This window comes from Phyllobates terribilis, unplaced genomic scaffold (genome assembly GCF_046119375.1).
Source record: "Phyllobates terribilis strain yellow unplaced genomic scaffold, ASM4611937v1 Scaffold_3__8_contigs__length_932513732, whole genome shotgun sequence".
Lineage (NCBI taxonomy): Eukaryota > Metazoa > Chordata > Amphibia > Anura > Dendrobatidae > Phyllobates > Phyllobates terribilis.
This window is the reverse complement of record NW_027362763.1, coordinates 2,861,869-2,882,054: the sequence shown is the minus strand read 5'-3', so window position 1 is coordinate 2,882,054 and position 20,186 is coordinate 2,861,869. Positions and strand designations below refer to the sequence as shown.

The 20,186-nt window shown below is 36.9% G+C and overlaps 12 non-coding genes across 12 annotated transcripts; all 12 read right to left on the bottom strand.

Annotated features, from left to right (window-relative positions):
* Positions 1-1,767: 1,767 nt before the first annotated feature.
* On the bottom strand, positions 1,768-1,839 carry TRNAG-CCC (transfer RNA glycine (anticodon CCC)). The gene has a single exon. It is a non-coding gene; the product is annotated as a tRNA-Gly (tRNA).
* Positions 1,840-3,188: 1,349 nt separating this feature from the next.
* Positions 3,189-3,260, bottom strand: TRNAR-CCU (transfer RNA arginine (anticodon CCU)). Its single transcript has one exon. It is a non-coding gene; the product is annotated as a tRNA-Arg (tRNA).
* A 1,349-nt stretch (positions 3,261-4,609) lies between these two features.
* TRNAG-CCC (transfer RNA glycine (anticodon CCC)) lies at positions 4,610-4,681 on the bottom strand. The gene has a single exon. It is a non-coding gene; the product is annotated as a tRNA-Gly (tRNA).
* Positions 4,682-6,032: 1,351 nt separating this feature from the next.
* TRNAG-CCC (transfer RNA glycine (anticodon CCC)) lies at positions 6,033-6,104 on the bottom strand. The gene has a single exon. It is a non-coding gene; the product is annotated as a tRNA-Gly (tRNA).
* Positions 6,105-10,123: 4,019 nt separating this feature from the next.
* On the bottom strand, positions 10,124-10,195 carry TRNAG-UCC (transfer RNA glycine (anticodon UCC)). Its single transcript has one exon. It is a non-coding gene; the product is annotated as a tRNA-Gly (tRNA).
* A 1,517-nt stretch (positions 10,196-11,712) lies between these two features.
* On the bottom strand, positions 11,713-11,784 carry TRNAG-CCC (transfer RNA glycine (anticodon CCC)). Its single transcript has one exon. It is a non-coding gene; the product is annotated as a tRNA-Gly (tRNA).
* A 1,183-nt stretch (positions 11,785-12,967) lies between these two features.
* On the bottom strand, positions 12,968-13,039 carry TRNAG-UCC (transfer RNA glycine (anticodon UCC)). Its single transcript has one exon. It is a non-coding gene; the product is annotated as a tRNA-Gly (tRNA).
* Positions 13,040-14,557: 1,518 nt separating this feature from the next.
* On the bottom strand, positions 14,558-14,629 carry TRNAG-CCC (transfer RNA glycine (anticodon CCC)). The gene has a single exon. It is a non-coding gene; the product is annotated as a tRNA-Gly (tRNA).
* A 1,183-nt stretch (positions 14,630-15,812) lies between these two features.
* On the bottom strand, positions 15,813-15,884 carry TRNAG-UCC (transfer RNA glycine (anticodon UCC)). Its single transcript has one exon. It is a non-coding gene; the product is annotated as a tRNA-Gly (tRNA).
* A 1,518-nt stretch (positions 15,885-17,402) lies between these two features.
* Positions 17,403-17,474, bottom strand: TRNAG-CCC (transfer RNA glycine (anticodon CCC)). Its single transcript has one exon. It is a non-coding gene; the product is annotated as a tRNA-Gly (tRNA).
* Positions 17,475-18,657: 1,183 nt separating this feature from the next.
* Positions 18,658-18,729, bottom strand: TRNAG-UCC (transfer RNA glycine (anticodon UCC)). Its single transcript has one exon. It is a non-coding gene; the product is annotated as a tRNA-Gly (tRNA).
* A 1,350-nt stretch (positions 18,730-20,079) lies between these two features.
* On the bottom strand, positions 20,080-20,151 carry TRNAG-UCC (transfer RNA glycine (anticodon UCC)). Its single transcript has one exon. It is a non-coding gene; the product is annotated as a tRNA-Gly (tRNA).
* Positions 20,152-20,186: the final 35 nt, after the last annotated feature.

Genomic DNA, 20,186 nt, shown 5'->3' with positions numbered 1-20,186 from the left:
ATAAGTATTGCATTAACCAGGAATCAATCGCAGGTCAACTGCTTGGAAGGCAGATTTGCTCACCACTATACCAAAAATGCTTAAGGTACCCAGCATTTTTTTCACATTTTCTGCACTAACCCTACAAAATTGTTAGTAAAAATTATGACGTGCCTGAAAAAAAAACACAACCATGTTTTGCATTGGCCAGGAATCGAACCTGGGTCAACTGCTTGGAAGGCAGCTATGTTCATCACTATACCACCAATACTTACAGGATCAGCTTTTTTTTTTACATTTTCTGCACTAACATTACAAAATTGTTTGTAAAATGTATGATATGCCAGAAATAAAACTACATAAGTATTGCATTGGCTGGGAATCGAACACGGGTCAACTGCTTGGGAAGCAGCTATGCTCACCACTATACCACCAATGCATGAACCAACTTGACTGGTTTGGGATTATGGTTGTTAAATCTGCTAAAGTTTTACTTAAAAAAAGGAGGATTGAATATGTCTTGAAAGAGCCAATTACTAAAAAGTTTAAAAACAAGGCAAAGCATTGTCCAAAACTCAAAGATGAATTCTTGTGAATCAGCTATGGAGCTTTTCCACCAATTCTTACAATTCTCTCAATTATTTTCAATTTTTTGCCAATAAGGTAACTAAACTCTTACCAAGAACGAAAGTACACTATGAGCCTTAGCTCAAAAAGATTACAAAGAGTCAGCACCAGCACCAAATTACCCCTAAAGACCTCTGCCATTTTTGGCATTTTTAACACTAACTCTAAAGACAGAGGAGTTTTTGAAATCAGTTATGTAGCTTTTCCACCTCTGCCTACAAATTCTCTCAATTAGCTTTGCTTTTTGCCAACTAAGGTAGCTAAAGTGTTACCAAGAAAGAAATAAAAGCATAAGCCTTAGCACAGAAAGTGAAAAAGAGTCCAAACACCACCAAATGCAAAAAACAATGAGTTATTCAAGAATTAAACTATGGCCTATTGTTTTAAAAGCAATTACACCCACCAGCATAACACCAATGCCAACCCTGACATTGCTTTCATATTGGAGACTAACCCTACAAAGTGTTTAATAAACAACTGAAGAGCAGAAGATCAGTTAGATGAGACAGTTGAAAAAAAGCTAAGAAATATTCTCTTCAATTTTTTTCTCATTTTCGTGGTTGCTAAACTCTAAGAAGAAAGAAGGGCCTGAGACTTAACACGAAAAATTAAAACAGACTAAAAGCATCACCAAATGTGTAAAACAATTTATGCGTTGGCTGAGAATCGAACTCGCGTCAAGTACTTGGAAGGCAGCGACTCTCACCACTATACCACCAACACTTACAGAAGCCATGTTTTTTTCTTACATTTTCTGCACTTACAATACAAAATTATTAGTAAAAAGTCAGACGTGCCAGGAAAAAAAAACCCACATAAGTATTGCATCGACCAGGAATCAATCGCAGGTCAACTGCTTGGAAGGCAGGTTTGCTCACCACTATACCAAAAATGCTTAAGGTACCCAGCATTTCTTTCACATTTTCTGCACTAACCCTACAAAATTGTTAGTAAAAATTATGACGTGCCTGAAAAAAAAACACACTCATGTTTTGCATTGGCCAGGAATCGAACCCGGGTCAAGTGCTTGGAAGGCAGCTATGCTCAACACTATACCACCAATGCTTACAGGATCAGCTTTTTTTTTGACATTTTCTGCACTAACATTACAAAATAGTTTGTAAAATGTATGATATGCCAGAAATAAAACTACATAAGTATTGCATTGGCCGGGAATCGAACCCAGGTCAACTGCTTGGGAAGCAGCTATGCTCACCACTATACCACCAATGCATGAACCAACTTGACTGGTTTGGGATTATGGCTGTTAAACTGCTAAAGTTTTACTTAAAAAAAGGAGGACTGAATATGTCTTGAAAGAGCCAATTACTAAAAAGTTTAAAAACAAGGCAAAGCATTGTCCAAAACTCAAAGATGAATTTTTGTGAATCAGCTATGGAGCTTTTCCACCAATTCTTACAATTCTCTCAATCATTTTCACTTTTTTGACAATAAGGTAACTAAACTCTTACCAAGAAAGAAAGTACACTATGAGCCTTAGCTCAAAAAGATTACAAAGAGTCAGCACCAGCACCAAATTACCCCTAAAGACCTCTGCCATTTTTGGCATTTTTAACACTAACTCTAAAGACAGAGGAGTTTTTGGAATCAGTTATGTAGCTTTTCCACCTCTGCCTACAAATTCTCTCAATTAGCTTTGCTTTTTGCCAACTAAGGTAGCTAAAGTGTTACCAAGAAAGAAATAAAAGCATAAGCCTTAGCACAGAAAGTGAAAAAGAGTCCAAACACCACCAAATGCAAAAAAACAATGAGTTCTTCAAGAATTAAACTATGGCCTATTGTTTTAAAAGCAACTACACCCACCAGCATAACACCAATGCCAACCCTGACATTGCTTTCTTATTGGAGACTAACCCTACAAAGTGTTTAATCAACAACTGAAGAGCAGAAGATCAGTTAGATGAGACAGTTGAAAAAAAGCTAAGAAATATTCTCTTCAATTTTTTTCTCATTTTCGTGGTTGCTAAACTCTAAGAATAAAGAAGAGCATGAGCCTTAACACAAAAAATTAAAACAGACTAAAAGCATCACCAAATGTGAAAAACAATTCATGCGTTGGCAGGGAATCGAACCCGGGTCAACTGCTTGGAAGGCAGCTATGCTCACCACTATACCACCAACACTTACAGAAGCCATGTTTTTTTCTTACATTTTCTGCACTAACAATACGAAATTATTAGTAAAAAGTAAGACGTGCCAGGAAAAAAACCCGCACATAAGTGTTGCATTGACCAGGAATCAATCGCAGGTCAACTGCTTGGAAGGCAGGTTTGCTCACCACTATACCAAAAATGCTTAAGGTACCCAGCATTTTTTTCACATTTTCTGCACTAACCCTACAAAATTGTTAGTAAAAAGTATGACGTGCCTGAAAAAAAAACACACCCATGTTTTGCATTGGCCAGGAATCGAACCTGTGTCAACAGCTTGGAAGGCAGCTATGCTCACCTCTATACCACCAATGCTTACAGGATCAGATTTTTTTTATACATTTTCTGCACTAACATTACAAAATAGTTTGTAAAATGTATGATATGCCAGAAATAAAACTACATGAGTATTGCATTGGCCGGGAATCCAACCCGGGTCAACTGCTTAGGAAGCAGCTATGCTCACCACTATACCACCAATGCATGAACCCACTTGACTGGTTTGGGATTTTGTCTGTTAAATCTGCTAAAGTTTTACTTAAAAAAGGAGGACTGAAAATGTTTTGAAAGAGCCAATTACTAAAAAGTTTAAAAACAAGGCAAAGCATTGTCCAAAACTCAAAGATGAATTCTTGTGAATCAGCTATGTAGCTTTTACACCAATTCTTACATTTCTCTCAATTATTTTCACTTTTTTGCCAATAAGGTAACTAAACTCTTACCAAGAAAGAAAGTACACTATGAGCCTTAGCTCAAACAGATTACAAAGAGTCAACAGCAGCACCAAATTCCCCCTAAAGACCTCTGCCATTTTTGGCATTTTTAACGCTAACTCTAAAGACAGAGGAGTTTTTGGAATCAGTTATGTAGCTTTTCCACCTCTGCCTACAAATTCTCTCAATTAGCTTTGCTTTCTGCCCACTAAGGTAGCTAAAGTGTTACCAAGAAAGAAATAAAAGCATAAGCCTTAGCACAGAAAGTGAAAAAGATTCCAAACACCACCAAATGCAAAAAAACAATGAGTTCTTCAAGAATTAAACTATGGCCTATTGTTTTAAAAGCAACTACACCCACCAGCATAACACCAATGCCAACCCTGACATTGCTTTCATATTGGAGACTAACCCTACAAAGTGTTTAATCAACAACTGAAGAGCAGAAGATCAGTTAGATGAGACAGTTGAAAAAAATCTAAGAAATATTCTCTTCAATTTTTTTCTCATTTTCGTGGTTGCTAAACTCTAAGAAGAAAGAAAAGCATGAGCCTTAACACGAAAAATTAAAACAGACTAAAAGCATCACCAAATGTGAAAAACAATTCATGCGTTGGCCGGGAAACGAACCCGGGTCAACTGCTTGGAGGTCAGCTATGCTCACCACTATACCACCAACACTTACAGAAACCATGTTTTTTTCTTACATATTCTGCACTAACAATACAAAATTATTAGTAAAAAGTAAGACGTGCCAGGAAAAAAAACCCCACATAAGTATTGCCTTGACCAGGAATCAATCGCAGGTCAACTGCTTGGAAGGCAGGTTTGCTCACCACTATACCAAAAATGCTTAAGGTACCCAGCATTTTTTTCACATTTTCTGCACTAACCCTACAAAATTGTTAGTAAAAATTATAACGTGCCTGAAAAAAAAGCACACCTATGTTTTGCATTGGCCTGGAATCAAACCCGGGTCAACTGCTTGGAAGGCAGCTATGCTCACCACTATACCACCAATGCATACCGGATCAGCTTTTTTTTTTACATTTTCTGCACTAACATTACAAAATAGTTTGTAAAATGTATGATATGCCAGAAATAAAACTACATAAGTATTGCATTGGCCGGGAATCGAACCCAGGTCAACTGCTTGGGAAGCAGCTATGCTCACCACTATACCACCAATGCATGAACCCAATTGACTGGTTTGGGATTATGGCTGTTAAATCTGCTAAAGTGTTACTTAAAAAAAGGAGGACTGAATATGTCTTGAAAGAGCCAATTACTAAAAAGTTTAAAAACAAGGCAAAGCATTGTCCAAAACTCAAAGATGAATTCTTGTGAATCAGCTATGGAGCTTTTCCACCAATTCTTACAATTCTCTCAATTATTTTACTTTTTTGCCAATAAGGTAACTAAACTCTTACCAAGAAAGAAAGTACACTATGAGCCTTAGCTCAAACAGATTACAAAGAGTCTACAGCAGCACCAAATTCCCCCTAAAGATCTCTGCCATTTTTGGCATTTTTAACACTAACTCTAAAGACAGAGGAGTTTTTGGAATCAGTTATGTAGCTTTTCCACCTCTGCCTACAAATTCTCTCAATTACCTTTGCTTTCTGCCCACTAAGGTAGCTAAAGTGTTACCAAGAAAGAAATAAAAGCATAAGCCTTAGCACAGAAAGTGAAAAAGGTTCCAAACACCACCAAATGCAAAAAAAACAATGAGTTCTTCAAGAATTAAACTATGGCCTATTGTTTTAAAAGCAACTACACCCACCAGCATAACACCAATGCCAACCCTGACATTGCTTTCGTATTGGAGTCTAACCCTACAAAGTTTTTAATCAACAACTGAAGAGCAGAAGATCAGTTAGATGAGACAGTTGAAAAAAATCTAAGAAATATTCTCTTCAATTTTTTTCTCATTTTCGTGGTTGCTAAACTCTAAGAAGAAAGAAGAGCATGAGCCTTAACACGAAAAATTAAAACAGACTAAAAGCATCACCAAATGTGAAAAACAATTCATGCGTTGGCCGGGAATCGAACTCGGGTCAACTGCTTGGAAGGCAGCTATACTCACCACTATACCACCAACACTTACAGAAGACATGTTTTTTTCTTACATTTTCTGCACTAACAATACGAAATTATTAGTAAAAAGTAACACGTGCCAGGAAAAAAAACCCCACATAAGTATTGCATTGACCAGGAATCAATCGCAGGTCAACTGCTTGGAAGGCAGGCTTGCTCACCACTATACCAAAAATGCTTAAGGTACCAAGCATTTTTTTCACATTTTCTGCACTAACCCTACAAAATTGTTAGTAAAAATTATGACGTGCCTGAAAAAAAAACACACCTATGTTTTGCATTGGCCAGGAATCGAACCCTGGTTAATTGCTTGGAAGGCAGCTATGCTCACCACTATACCACCAATGCTTACAGGATCAGCTTTTTTTTTTTAAATTTTCTGCACTAACATTACAAAATAGTTTGTAAAATGTATGATATGCCAGAAATAAAACTACATAAGTATTGCATTGGCCGGGAATCGAACCCGGGTCAACTGCTTGGGAAGCAGCTATGCTAACCACTATACCACCAATGGATGAAACAGCTTGACTGGTTTGGGATTATGGCTGTTAAATCTGCTAAAGTTTTACTTAAAAAAAGGAGGACTGAATATGTCTTGAAAGAGCCAATTACTAAAAAGTTTAAAAACAAGGCAAAGCATTGTCCAAAACTCAAAGATGAATTCTTGTGAATCAGCTATGGAGCTTTTCCACCAATTCTTACAATTCTCTCAATTATTTTCACTTTTTTGCCAATAAGGTAACTAAACTCTTACCAAGAAAGAAAGTACACTATGAGCCTTAGCTGAAAAAGATTACAAAGAGTCAGCACCAGCACCAAATTACCCCTAAAGACCTCTGCCATTTTTGGCATTTTTAACACTAACTGTAAATACAGAGGAGTTTTTGGAATCAGTTATGTAGCTTTTCCACCTCTGCCTACAAATTCTCTCAATTAGCTTTGCTTTTTGCCAACTAAAGTAGCTAAAGTGTTACCAAGAAAGAAATAAAAGCATAAGCCTTAGCACAGAAAGTGAAAAAGAGACCAAACACCACCAAATGCAAAAAAACAATGAGTTCTTCAAGAATTAAACTATGGCCATTTGTTTTAAAAGCAACTACACCCACCAGCATAACACCAATGCCAACCCTGACATTGCTTTCATATTGGAGACTAACCATACAAAGTTTTTAATCAACAAACGAAGAGCAGAAGATCAGTTAGATGAGACAGTTGAATAAAAGCTAAGAAATATTCTCTTCAATTTTTTTCTCATTTTCGTGGTTGCTAAACTCTAAGAAGAAAGACGAGCCTGAGACTTAACACGAAAAATTAAAACAGACTAAAAGCATCACCAAATGTGAAAAACAATTCATGCGTTGGCTGAGAATTGAACTCGGGTCAAACTACTTGGAAGGCAGTGATTCTCACCACTACATCACCAACACTTACAGAAGCCATAATTTTTTCTTACATTTTCTGCACTAACAATACGAAATTATTAGTAAAACGTAAGACGTGCCAGGAAAAAAAAACCCACATAAGTATTGCATTGACCAGGAATCAATCGCAGGTCAACTGCTTGGAAGGCAGGTTTGCTCACCACTATACCAAAAATGCTTAAGGTACCCAGCATTTTTTTCACATTTTCTGCACTAACCCTACAAAATTGTTAGTAAAAATTATGACTTGCCTGAAAAAAAAAACACACCGATGTTCTGTATTGGCCGGGTATTGAACCTGGGTCAACTGCTTGGAAGGCAGCTATGCTCACCACTATACCACCAATGCTTACAGGGTCAGCTTTTTTTTTTACATTTTCTGCACTAACATTACAAAATAGTTTGTAAAATGTATGATATGCCAGAAATAAAACTACATAAGTATTGCATTGGCTGGAAATCAAACCCGGGTCAACTGCTTGGGAAGCAGCTATGCTCACCACTATACCACCAATGCATGAACCCACTTGACTGGCTTGAGATTTTGGCTGTTAAATCTGCTAAAGTTTTACTTAAAAAAAGGAGGACTGAATATGTCTTGAAAGAGCCAATTACTAAAAAGTTTAAAAACAAGGCAAAGCATTGTCCAAAACTCAAAGATGAATTCTTGTGAATCAGCTATGTAGCTTTTCCAACAATTCTTACATTTTTCTCAATTATTTTCACTTTTTTGCCAATAAGGTAACTAAACTCTTACCAAGAAAGAAAGTACACTATGAGCCTTAGCTCAAACAGATTACAAAAAGTCAACAGCAGCACCAAATTCCCCCTAAAGACCTCTGCCATTTTTGGCATTTTTAACACTAACTCTAAAGACAGAGGAGTTTTTGGAATCAGTTATGTAGCTTTTCCACCTCTGCCTACAAATTCTCTCAATTAGCTTTGCTTTTTGCCAACTAAGGTAGCTAAAGTGTTACCAAGAAAGAAATAAAAGCATAAGCCTTAGCACAGAAAGTGAAAAAGATTCCAAACACCACCAAATGCAAAAAAACAATGAGTTCTTCAAGAATTAAACTATGGCCTATTGTTTTAAAAGCAACTACACCCACCAGCATAACACCAATGCCAACCCTGACATTGCTTTCGTATTGGAGACTAACTCTACAAAGTGTTTAATCAACAACTGAAGAGCAGAAGATCAGTTAGATGAGACAGTTGAAAAAAAGCTAAGAAATATTCTCTTAAATTTTTTTCTCATTTTCGTGGTTGCTAAACTCTAAGAAGAAAGAAGAGCCTGAGACTTAACACGAAAAATTAAAACAGACTAAAAGCATTACCAAATGTGAAAAACAATTCATGCGTTGGCTGAGAATCGAACTCGGGTCAACTTCTTGGAAGGCAGCAATTCTCACCACTATACCACCAACACTTACAGAAGCCATGTTTTTTTCCAAAATTTTCTGCACTAACAATACGAAATTATTAGTAAAAAGTAAGACGTGCCAGGAAAAAAAAACCCACATAAGTATTGCATTGACCAGGAATCAATCGCAGGTCAACTGCTTGGAAGGCAGGTTTGCTCACCACTATACCAAAAATGCTTAAGGTACCCAGCATTTTTTTGCACATTTTCTGCACTAACCCTACAAAATTGTTAGTAAAAAGTATGACGTGCCTGAAAAAAAAAACACTAATGTTATGTATTGGCTGGGAATTAAACCCAGGTCAACTGCTTGGAAGGCAGCTATGCTCACCACTATACCACCAATGCTTGCAGGGTCAGCTTTTTTTTTTACATTTTCTGCACTAACATTACAAAATAGTTTGTAAAATGTATGATATGCCAGAATTAAAATTACATAAGTATTGCATTGGCTGGAAATTGAACCCGGGTCAATTGCTTGGGAAGCAGCTAGGCTCACCACTATACCACCAATGCATGAACCCACTTGACTGGTTTGGGATTTTGGCTGTTAAATCTGCTAAAGTTTTACTTAAAAAAGGAGGACTGAATATGTCTTGAAAGAGCCAATTACTAAAAAGTTTAAAAACAAGGCAAAGCATTGTCCAAAACTCAAAGATGAATTCTTGTGAATCAGCTATGGAGCTTTTCCACCAATTCTTACAATTCTCTCAATTATTTTCACTTTTTTGCATATAAGGTAACTAAACTCTTACCAAGAAAGAAAGTACACTATGAGCCTTAGCTCAAAAAGATTACAAAGAGTCAGCACCAGCACCAAATTACCCCTAAAGACCTCTGCCATTTTTAACACTAACTCTAAAGACAGAGGAGTTTTTGGAATCAGTTATGTAGCTTTTCCACCTCTGCCTACAAATTCTCTCAATTAGCATTGCTTTCTGCCCACTAAGGTAGCTAAAGTGATACCAAGAAAGAAATAAAAGCATAAGCCTTAGCACAGAAAGTGAAAAAGATTCCAAACACCACCAAATGCAAAAAAACAATGAGTTCTTCAAGAATTAAACTATGGCCTATTGTTTTAAAAGCAACTACACCCACCAGCATAACACCAATGCCAACCCTGACATTGCTTTCGTATTGGAGACTAACCCTACAAAGTATTTAATCAACAACTGAAAAGCAGAAGATCAGTTAGATGAGACAGTTGAAAAAAATCTAAGAAATATTCTCTTCAATTTTTTTCTCATTTTCGTGGTTGCTAAACTCTAAGAAAAAAGAAGAGCATGAGCCTTAACACGAAAAATTAAAACAGACTAAAAGCATCACCAAATGTGAAAAACAATTCATGCGTTGGCCAGGAATCGAACCCGGGTCAACAGCTTGGAAGGCAGCTATGCTCACCACTATAACACCAGCACTTACAGAAGCCATGTTTTTTTCTTACATTTTCTGCACTAACAATACGAAATTATTAGTAAAAAGTAAGACGTGCCAGGAAAAAAAAAACCCACGTAAGTATTGCATTGACCAGGAATCAATTGCAGGTCAACTGCTTGGAAGGCAGGTTTGCTCACCACTATACCAAAAATGCTTATGGTACCCAGCATTTTTTTCACATTTTCTGCACGAACCCTACATAATTGTTAGTAAAAATTATGACGTGCCTGAAAAAAAAACACACCCATGTTTTGCATTGGCCGGGAATCGAACTCGGGTCAACTGCTTGGAAGGCAGCTATGCTCACCACTATACCACCAATGCTTACAGGATCAGCTTTTTTTTTTACATTTTCTGCACTAACATTACAAAATAGTTTGTAAAATGTATGATATGCCAGAAATAAAACTACTTAAGTATTGCATTGGCCGGGAATCAAACCCAAGTCAACTGGTTAAGAAGCAGCTATGCTCACCACTATACCACCAATGCATGAACCCACTTGACTGGTTTGGGATTTTGGCTGTTAAATCTGCTAAAGTTTTACTTAAAAAAGGAGGACTGAATATGTCTTGAAAGAGCCAATTACTAAAAAGTTTAAAAACAAGGCAAAGCATTGTCCAAAACTCAAAGATGAATTCTTGTGAATCAGCTATGGAGCTTTTCCACCAATTCTTACATTTCTCTCAATTATTTTCACTTTTTTGCCAATAAGGTAACTAAACTCTTACCAAGAAAGAAAGTACACTATGAGCCTTAGCTCAAACAAATTACAAAGAGTCCACAGCAGCACCAAATTCCCCCTAAAGACCTCTGCCATTTTTGGCATTTTTAACACTAACTCTAAAGACAGAGGAGTTTTTGGAATCAGTTATGTAGCTTTTCCACCTCTGCCTACAAATTCTCTCAATTAGCTTTGCTTTCTGCCCACTAAGGTAGCTAAAGTGTTACCAAGAAAGAAATAAAAGCATAAGCCTTAGCACAGAAAGTGAAAAAGATTCCAAACACCACCAAATGGAAAAAAACAATGAGTTCTTCAAGAATTAAACTATGGCCTATTGTTTTAAAAGCAACTACACCCACCAGCATAACACCAATGCCAACCCTGACATTGCTTTCGTATTGGAGACTAACCCTACAAAGTATTTAATCAACAACTGAAGAGCAGAAGATCAGTTAGATGAGACAGTTGAAAAAAATCTAAGAAATATTCTCTTCAATTTTTTTCTCATTTTCGTGGTTGCTAAACTCTAAGAAGAAAGAAGAGCATGAGCCTTAACACGAAAAATTAAAACAGACTAAAAGCATCACCAAATGTGAAAAACAATTCATGCATTGGCCAGTAATAGAACCCGGGTCAACAGCTTGGAAGGCAGCTATGCTCACCACTATACCACCAACACTTACAGAAGCCATGTTTTTTTCTTACATTTTCTGCACTAACAATACAAAATTATTAGTAAAAAGTAAGACGTGCCAGGACAAAAAAACCCACATAAGTATTGCATTAACCAGGAATCAATCGCAGGTCAACTGCTTGGAAGGCAGGTTTGCTCACCACTATACCAAAAATGCTTAAGGTACCCAGCATTTTTTTCACATTTTCTGCACTAACCCTGCAAAATTGTTAGTAAAAATTATGACGTGCCTGAAAAAAAAACACACCTATGTTTTGCATTGGCCAGGAATCGAACCCGGTTCAACTGCTTGGAAGGCAGCTATGCTCACCACTATACCACCAATGCTTACAGGATCAGCTTTTTTTTTTACATTTTCTGCACTAACATTACAAAATAGTTTGTAAAATGTATGATATGCCAGAAATAAAACTACATAAGTATTGCATTGGCCGGGAATCGAACCCGGGTCAACTGCTTGGGAAGCAGCTATGCTCACCACTATACCACCAATGCATGAACCAACTTGACTGGTTTGGGATTATGGCCGTTAAATCTGCTAAAGTTTTACTTAGAAAAAGGAGGACTGAATATGTCTTGAAAGAGCCAATTACTAAAAAGTTTAAAAACAAGGCAAAGCATTGTCCAAAACTCAGAGATGAATTCTTGTGAATCAGCTATGGAGCTTTTCCACCAATTCTTACAATTCTCTCAATTAGTTTCACTTTTTTGACAATAAGGTAACTAAACTCTTACCAAGAAAGAAAGTACACTATGAGCCTTAGCTCAAACAGATTACAAAGAGTCAGCACCAGCACCAAATTCCCCCTAAAGAACTCTGCCATTTTTGGCATTTTTAACACTAACTCTAAAGACAGAGGAGTTTTTGGAATCAGTTATGTAGCTTTTCCACCTATGCCTACAAATTCTCTCAATTAGCTTTGCTTTTTGCCAACTAAGGTAGCTAAAGTGTTACCAAGAAAGAAATAAAAGCATAAGCCTTAGCACAAAAAGTGAAAAAGAGTCCAAACACCACCAAATGCAAAAAAACAATGAGTTCTTCAAGAATTAAACTATGGCCTATTGTTTTAAAAGCAACTACACCCACCAGCATAACACCAATGCCAACCCTGACATTGCTTTCATATTGGAGACTAACCCTACAAAGTGTTTAATCAACAACTGAAGAACAGAAGATCAGTTAGATGAGACAGTTGAAAAAAATCTAAGAAATATTCTCTTCAATTTTTTTCTCATTTTCGTGGTTGCTAAACTCAAAGAAGAAAGAAGAGCCTGAGACTTAACACGAATAATTAAAACAGACTAAAAGCATCACCAAATGTGAAAAACAATTCATGCGTTGGCCGGGAATCAAACGTGGGTTAACTACTTGGAAGGCAGCAATTCTCACCACTATACCACCAACACTTACAGAAGCCATGTTTTTTTCTTACATTTTCTGCACTAACAATGCGAAATTATTAGTAAAAAGTAAGACGTGCCAGGAAAAAAAAAAACACATAAGTATTGCATTGACCAGGAATCAATCGCAGGTCAACTGCTTGGAAGGCAGGTTTGCTCACCACTATACCAAAAATGCTTAAGGTACCGAGCATTTTTTTCACATTTTCTGCACTAACCCTACAAAATTGTTAGTAAAAAGTTTGACGTGCCTGAAAAAAAAAAAACACCGATGTTTTGTATTGGCCGGGAATTGAACCCGGGTCAACTGCTTGGAAGGCAGCTATGCTCACCACTATACCACCAATGCTTACAGGGTCAGCTTTTTTTTTTTACATTTTCTGCACTAACATTACAAAATAGTTTGTAAAATGTATGATATGCCAGAAATAAAACTACATAAGTATTGCATTGGCCGGGAATCAAACCCAGGTCAACTGGTTAGGAAGCAGCTATGCTCACCACTATACCACCAATGCATGAACCCACTTGACTGGTTTGGGATTTTGGCTGTTAAATCTGAGAAGTTTTACTTAAAAAAGGAGGACTGAATATGTCTTGAAAGAGCCAATTACTAAGAAGTTTAAAAACAAGGCAAAGCATTGTCCAAAACTCAAAGATGAATTCTTGTGAATCAGCTATGGAGCTTTTCCACCAATTCTTACATTTCTCTCAATTATTTTCACTTTTTTGCCAATAAGGTAACTAAGCTCTTACCAAGAAAGAAAGTACACTATGAGCCTTAGCTCAAACAAATTACAAAGAGTCAACAGCAGCACCAAATTCCCCCTAAAGACCTCTGCCATTTTTGGCATTTTTAACACTAACTCTAAAGACAGAGGAGTTTTTGGAATCAGTTATGTAGCTTTTCCACCTCTGCCTACAAATTCTCTCAATTAGCTTTGCTTTCTGCCCACTAAGGTAGCTAAAGTGTTACCAAGAAAGAAATAAAAGCATAAGCCTTAGCACAGAAAGTGAAAAAGATTCCAAACACCACCAAATGGAAAAAAACAATGAGTTCTTCAAGAATTAAACTATGGCCTATTGTTTTAAAAGCAACTACATCCACCAGCATAACACCAATGCCAACCCTGACATTGCTTTCGTATTGGAGACTAACCCTACAAAGTATTTAATCAACAACTGAAGAGCAGAAGATCAGTTAGATGAGACAGTTGAAAAAAATCTAAGAAATATTCTCTTCAATTTTTTTCTCATTTTCGTGGTTGCTAAACTCTAAGAAGAAAGAAGAGCATGAGCCTTAACACGAAAAATTAAAACAGACTAAAAGCATCACCAAATGTGAAAAACAATACATGCATTGGCCAGTAATCGAACCCGGGTCAACAGCTTGGGAGGCAGCTATGCTCACCACTATACCACCAACACTTACAGAAGCCATGTTTTTTTCTTACATTTTCTGCACTAACAATACAAAATTATTAGTAAAAAGTAAGACGTGCCAGGACAAAAAAACCCACATAAGTATTGCATTAACCAGGAATCAATCGCAGGTCAACTGCTTGGAAGGCAGGTTTGCTCACCACTATACCAAAAATGCTTAAGGTACCCAGCATTTTTTTCACATTTTCTGCACTAACCCTGCAAAATTGTTAGTAAAAATTATGACGTGCCTGAAAAAAAAAACACACCTATGTTTTGCATTGGCCAGGAATCGAACCCGGTTCAACTGCTTGGAAGGCAGCTATGCTCACCACTATACCACCAATGCTTACAGGATCAGCTTTTTTTTTTACATTTTCTGCACTAACATTACAAAATAGTTTGTAAAATGTATGATATGCCAGAAATAAAACTACATAAGTATTGCATTGGCCGGGAATCGAACCCGGGTCAACTGCTTGGGAAGCAGCTATGCTCACCACTATACCACCAATGCAGGAACCAACTTGACTGGTTTGGGATTATGGCCGTTAAATCTGCTAAAGTTTTACTTAGAAAAAGGAGGACTGAATATGTCTTGAAAGAGCCAATTACTAAAAAGTTTAAAAACAAGGCAAAGCATTGTCCAAAACTCAGAGATGAATTCTTGTGAATCAGCTATGGAGCTTTTCCACCAATTCTTACAATTCTCTCAATTAGTTTCACTTTTTTGACAATAAGGTAACTAAACTCTTACCAAGAAAGAAAGTACACTATGAGCCTTAGCTCAAACAGATTACAAAGAGTCAGCACCAGCACCAAATTCCCCCTAAAGAACTCTGCCATTTTTGGCATTTTTAACACTAACTCTAAAGACAGAGGAGTTTTTGGAATCAGTTATGTAGCTTTTCCACCTATGCCTACAAATTCTCTCAATTAGCTTTGCTTTTTGCCAACTAAGGTAGCTAAAGTGTTACCAAGAAAGAAATAAAAGCATAAGCCTTAGCACAAAAAGTGAAAAAGAGTCCAAACACCACCAAATGCAAAAAAACAATGAGTTCTTCAAGAATTAAACTATGGCCTATTGTTTTAAAAGCAACTACACCCACCAGCATAACACCAATGCCAACCCTGACATTGCTTTCATATTGGAGACTAACCCTACAAAGTATTTAATCAACAACTGAAGAACAGAAGATCAGTTAGATGAGACAGTTGAAAAAAATCTAAGAAATATTCTCTTCAATTTTTTTCTCATTTTCGTGGTTGCTAAACTCAAAGAAGAAAGAAGAGCCTGAGACTTAACACGAAAAATTAAAACAGACTAAAAGCATCACCAAATGTGAAAAACAATTCATGCGTTGGCCGGGAATCAAACGCGGGTCAACTACTTGGAAGGCAGCAATTCTCACCACTATACCACCAACACTTACAGAAGCCATGTTTTTTTCTTACATTTTCTGCACTAACAATGCGAAATTATTAGTAAAAAGTAAGACGTGCCAGGAAAAAAAAAAACACATAAGTATTGCATTGACCAGGAATCAATCGCAGGTCAACTGCTTGGAAGGCAGGTTTGCTCACCACTATACCAAAAATGCTTAAGGTACCGAGCATTTTTTTCACATTTTCTGCACTAACCCTACAAAATTGTTAGTAAAAAGTTTGACGTGCCTGAAAAAAAAAAAACACCGATGTTTTGTATTGGCCGGGAATTGAACCCGGGTCAACTGCTTGGAAGGCAGCTATGCTCACCACTATACCACCAATGCTTACAGGGTCAGCTTTTTTTTTTTACATTTTCTGCACTAACATTACAAAATAGTTTGTAAAATGTATGATATGCCAGAAATAAAACTACATAAGTATTGCATTGGCCGGGAATCAAACCCAGGTCAACTGGTTAGGAAGCAGTTATGCTCACCACTATACCACCAATGCATGAACCCACTTGACTGGTTTGGGATTTTGGCTGTTAAATCTGCTAAAGTTTTACTTAAAAAAGGAGGACTGAATATGTCTTGAAAGAGCCAATTACTAAAAAGTTTAAAAACAAGGCAAAGCATTGTCCAAAACTCAAAGATGAATTCTTGTGAATCAGCTATGGAGCTTTTCCACCAATTCTTACATTTCTCTCAATTATTTTCACTTTTTTGCCAATAAGGTAACTAAACTCTTACCAAGAAAGAAAGTACACTATGAGCCTTAGCTCAAACAGATTACAAAGAGTCAACAGCAGCACCAAATTCCCCCTAAAGACCTCTGCCATTTTTGGCATTTTTAACACTAACTCTAAAGACAGAGGAGTTTTTGGAATCAGTTATGTAGCTTTTCCACCTCTGCCTACAAATTCTCTCAATTAGCTTTGCTTTCTGCCCACTAAGGTAGCTAAAGTGTTACCAAGAAAGAAATAAAAGCATAAGCCTTAGCACAGAAAGTGAAAAAGATTCCAAACACCACCAAATGGAAAAAAACAATGAGTTCTTCAAGAATTAAACTATGGCCTATTGTTTTAAAAGCAACTACACCCACCAGCATAACACCAATGCCAACCCTGACATTGCTTTCGTATTGGAGACTAACCCTACAAAGTATTTAATCAACAACTGAAGAGCAGAAGATCAGTTAGATGAGACAGTTGAAAAAAATCTAAGAAATATTCTCTTCAATTTTTTTCTCATTTTCGTGGTTGCTAAACTCTAAGAAGAAAGAAGAGCATGAGCCTTAACACGAAAAATTAAAACAGACTAAAAGCATCACCAAATGTGAAAAACAATTCATGCATTGGCCAGGAATCGAACCCGGGTCAACAGCTTGGAAGGCAGCTATGCTCACCACTATACCACCAACACTTACAGAAGCCATGATTTTTTCTTACATTTTCTGCACTAACAATACAAAATTATTAGTAAAAAGTAAGACGTGCCAGGACAAAAAAACCCACATAAGTATTGCATTGACCAGGAATCAATCGCAGGTCAACTGCTTGGAAGGCAGGTTTGCTCACCACTATACCAAAAATGCTTAAGGTACCCAGCATTTTTTTCACATTTTCTGCACTAACCCTACAAAATTGTTAGTAAAAATTATGACGTGCCTGAAAAAAAAACACACCCATGTTTTGCATTGGCCGAGAATCGAACCCGGGTCAACTGCTTGGAAGGCAGCTATGCTCCCTACTATACCACCAATGCTTACAGGATCAGCTTTTTTTTTTACATTTTCTGCACTAACATTACAAAATAGTTTGTAAAATGTATGATATGCCAGAAATAAAACTACATAAGTATTGCATTGGCCGGGAATCGAACCCAGGTCAACTGCTTGGGAAGCAGCTATGCTCACCACTATACCACCAATGCAGGAACCAACGTGACTGGTTTGGGATTATGGCCGTTAAATCTGCTAAAGTTTTACTTAGAAAAAGGAGGACTAAATATGTCTTGAAAGAGCCAATTACTAAAAAGTTTAAAAACAAGGCAAAGCATTGTCCAAAACTCAAAGATGAATTCTTGTGAATCATCTATGGAGCTTTTCCACCAATTCTTACAATTCTCTCAATTAGTTTCACTTTTTTGACAATAAGGTAACTAAACTCTTACCAAGAAAGAAAGTACACTATGAGCCTTAGCTCAAACAGATTACAAAGAGTGAACAGCAGCACCAAATTCCCCCTAAAGACCTCTGCCATTTTTGGCATTTTTAACACTAACTCTAAAGACAGAGGAGTTTTTGGAATCAGTTATGTAGCTTTTCCACCTCTGCCTACAAATTCTCTCAATTAGCTTTGCTTTCTGCCCACTAAGGTAGCTAAAGTGTTACCAAGAAAGAAATAAAAGCATAAGCCTTAGCACAGAAAGTGAAAAAGATTCCAAACACCACCAAATGGAAAAAAATAATGAGTTCTTCAAGAATTAAACTATGGCCTATTGTTTTAAAAGCAACTACACCCACCAGCATAACACCAATGCCAACCCTGACATTGCTTTCGTATTGGAGACTAACCCTACAAAGTATTTAATCAACAACTGAAAAGCAGAAGATCAGTTAGATGAGACAGTTGAAAAAAATCTAAGAAATATTCTCTTCAATTTTTTTCTCATTTTCGTGGTTGCTAAACTCTAAGAAGAAAGAAGAGCATGAGCCTTAACACGAAAAATTAAAACAGACTAAAAGCATCACCAAATGTGAAAAACAATTCAGGCGTTGGCCAGGAATCGAACCCGGGCCAACAGCTTGGAAGGCAGCTATGCTCACCACTATACCACCAACACTTACAGAAGCCATGTTTTTTTCTTACATTTTCTGCACTAACAATACAAAATTATTAGTAAAAAGTAAGACATGCCAGGAAAAAAAAAACCCACATAAGTATTGCATTGACCAGGAATCAATTGCAGGTCAACTGCTTGGAAGGCAGGTTTGCTCACCACTATACCAAAAATGCTTAAGGTACCCAGCATTTTTTTCACATTTTCTGCACTAACCCTACAAAATTGTTAGTAAAAATTATGACGTGCCTGAAAAAAAAACACACCCATGTTTTGCATTGGCTGGGAATCGAACCCGGGTCAACTGCTTGGAAGGCAGCTATGCTCACCACTATACCACCAATGCTTACAGGATCAGCTTTTTTTTTTACATTTTCTGCACTATCATTACAAAATAGTTTGTAAAATGTATGATATGCCAGAAATAAAACTACATAAGTATTGCATTGGCCGGGAATAGAACCCGGGTCAACTGCTTGAGAAGCAGCTATGCTCACCACTATACCACCAATGCATCAACCAACTTGACTGGTTTGGGATTATGGCCGTTAAATCTGCTAAAGTTTTACTTAGAAAAAGGAGGACTGAATATGTCTTGAAAGAGCCAATTACTAAAAAGTTTAAAAACAAGGCAAAGCATTGTCCAAAACTCAAAGATGAATTCTTGTGAATCAGCTATGTAGCTTTTCCACCAATTCTTACAATTCTCTCAATTATTTTCACTTTTTTGCAATAAGGTAACTAAACTCTTACCAAGAAAGAAAGTACACTATGAGCCTTAGCTCAAACAGATTACAAAGAGTCAAAAGCAGCACCAAATTCCCCCTAAAGACCTCTGCCATTTTTGGCATTTTTAACACTAACTCTAAAGACAGAGGAGTTTTTGGAATCAGTTATGTAGCTTTTCCACCTCTGCCTACAAATTCTCTCAATTAGCTTTGCTTTCTGCCCACTAAGGTAGCTAAAGTGTTACCAAGAAAGAAATAAAAGCATAAGCCTTAGCACAGAAAGTGAAAAAGATTCCAAACACCACCAAATGCAAAAAAACAATGAGTTCTTCAAGAATTAAACTATGGCCTATTGTTTTAAAAGCAACTACACCCACCAGCATAACACCAATGCCAACCCTCACATTGCTTTCGTATTGGAGACTAACCCTACAAAGTATTTAATCAACAACTGAAGAGCAGAAGATCAGTTAGATGAGACAGTTGAAAAAAATCTAAGAAATATTCTCTTCAATTTTTTTCTCATTTTCGTGGTTTCTAAACTCTAAGAAGAAAGAAAAGCATGAGCCTTAACACGAAAAATTAAAACAGACTAAAAGCATCACCAAATGTGAAAAACAATTCATGCGTTGGCCAGGAATTGAACCCGGGTCAACTGTTTGGAAGGCAGCTATGCTCACCACTATACCAACAACACTTACAGAAGCCATGTTTTTTTCTTACATTTTCTGCACTAACAATACAAAATTATTAGTAAAAAGTAAGACGTGCCAGGAAAAAAAAAACCCACATAAGTATTGCATTGACCAGGAATCAATCGCAGGTCAACTGCTTGGAAGGCAGGTTTGCTCACCACTATACCAAAAATGCTTAAGGTACCCAGCATTTTTTTCACATTTTCTGCACTAAGCCTACAAAATTGTTAGTAAAAATTATGACGTGCCTGAAAAAAAAACACACCCATGTTTTGCATTGGCCGGGAATCGAACCCAGGTCAACTGCTTGGAAGGCAGCTATGCTCACCACTATACCACCAATGCTTACAGGATCAGCTTTTTTTTTTACATTTTCTGCA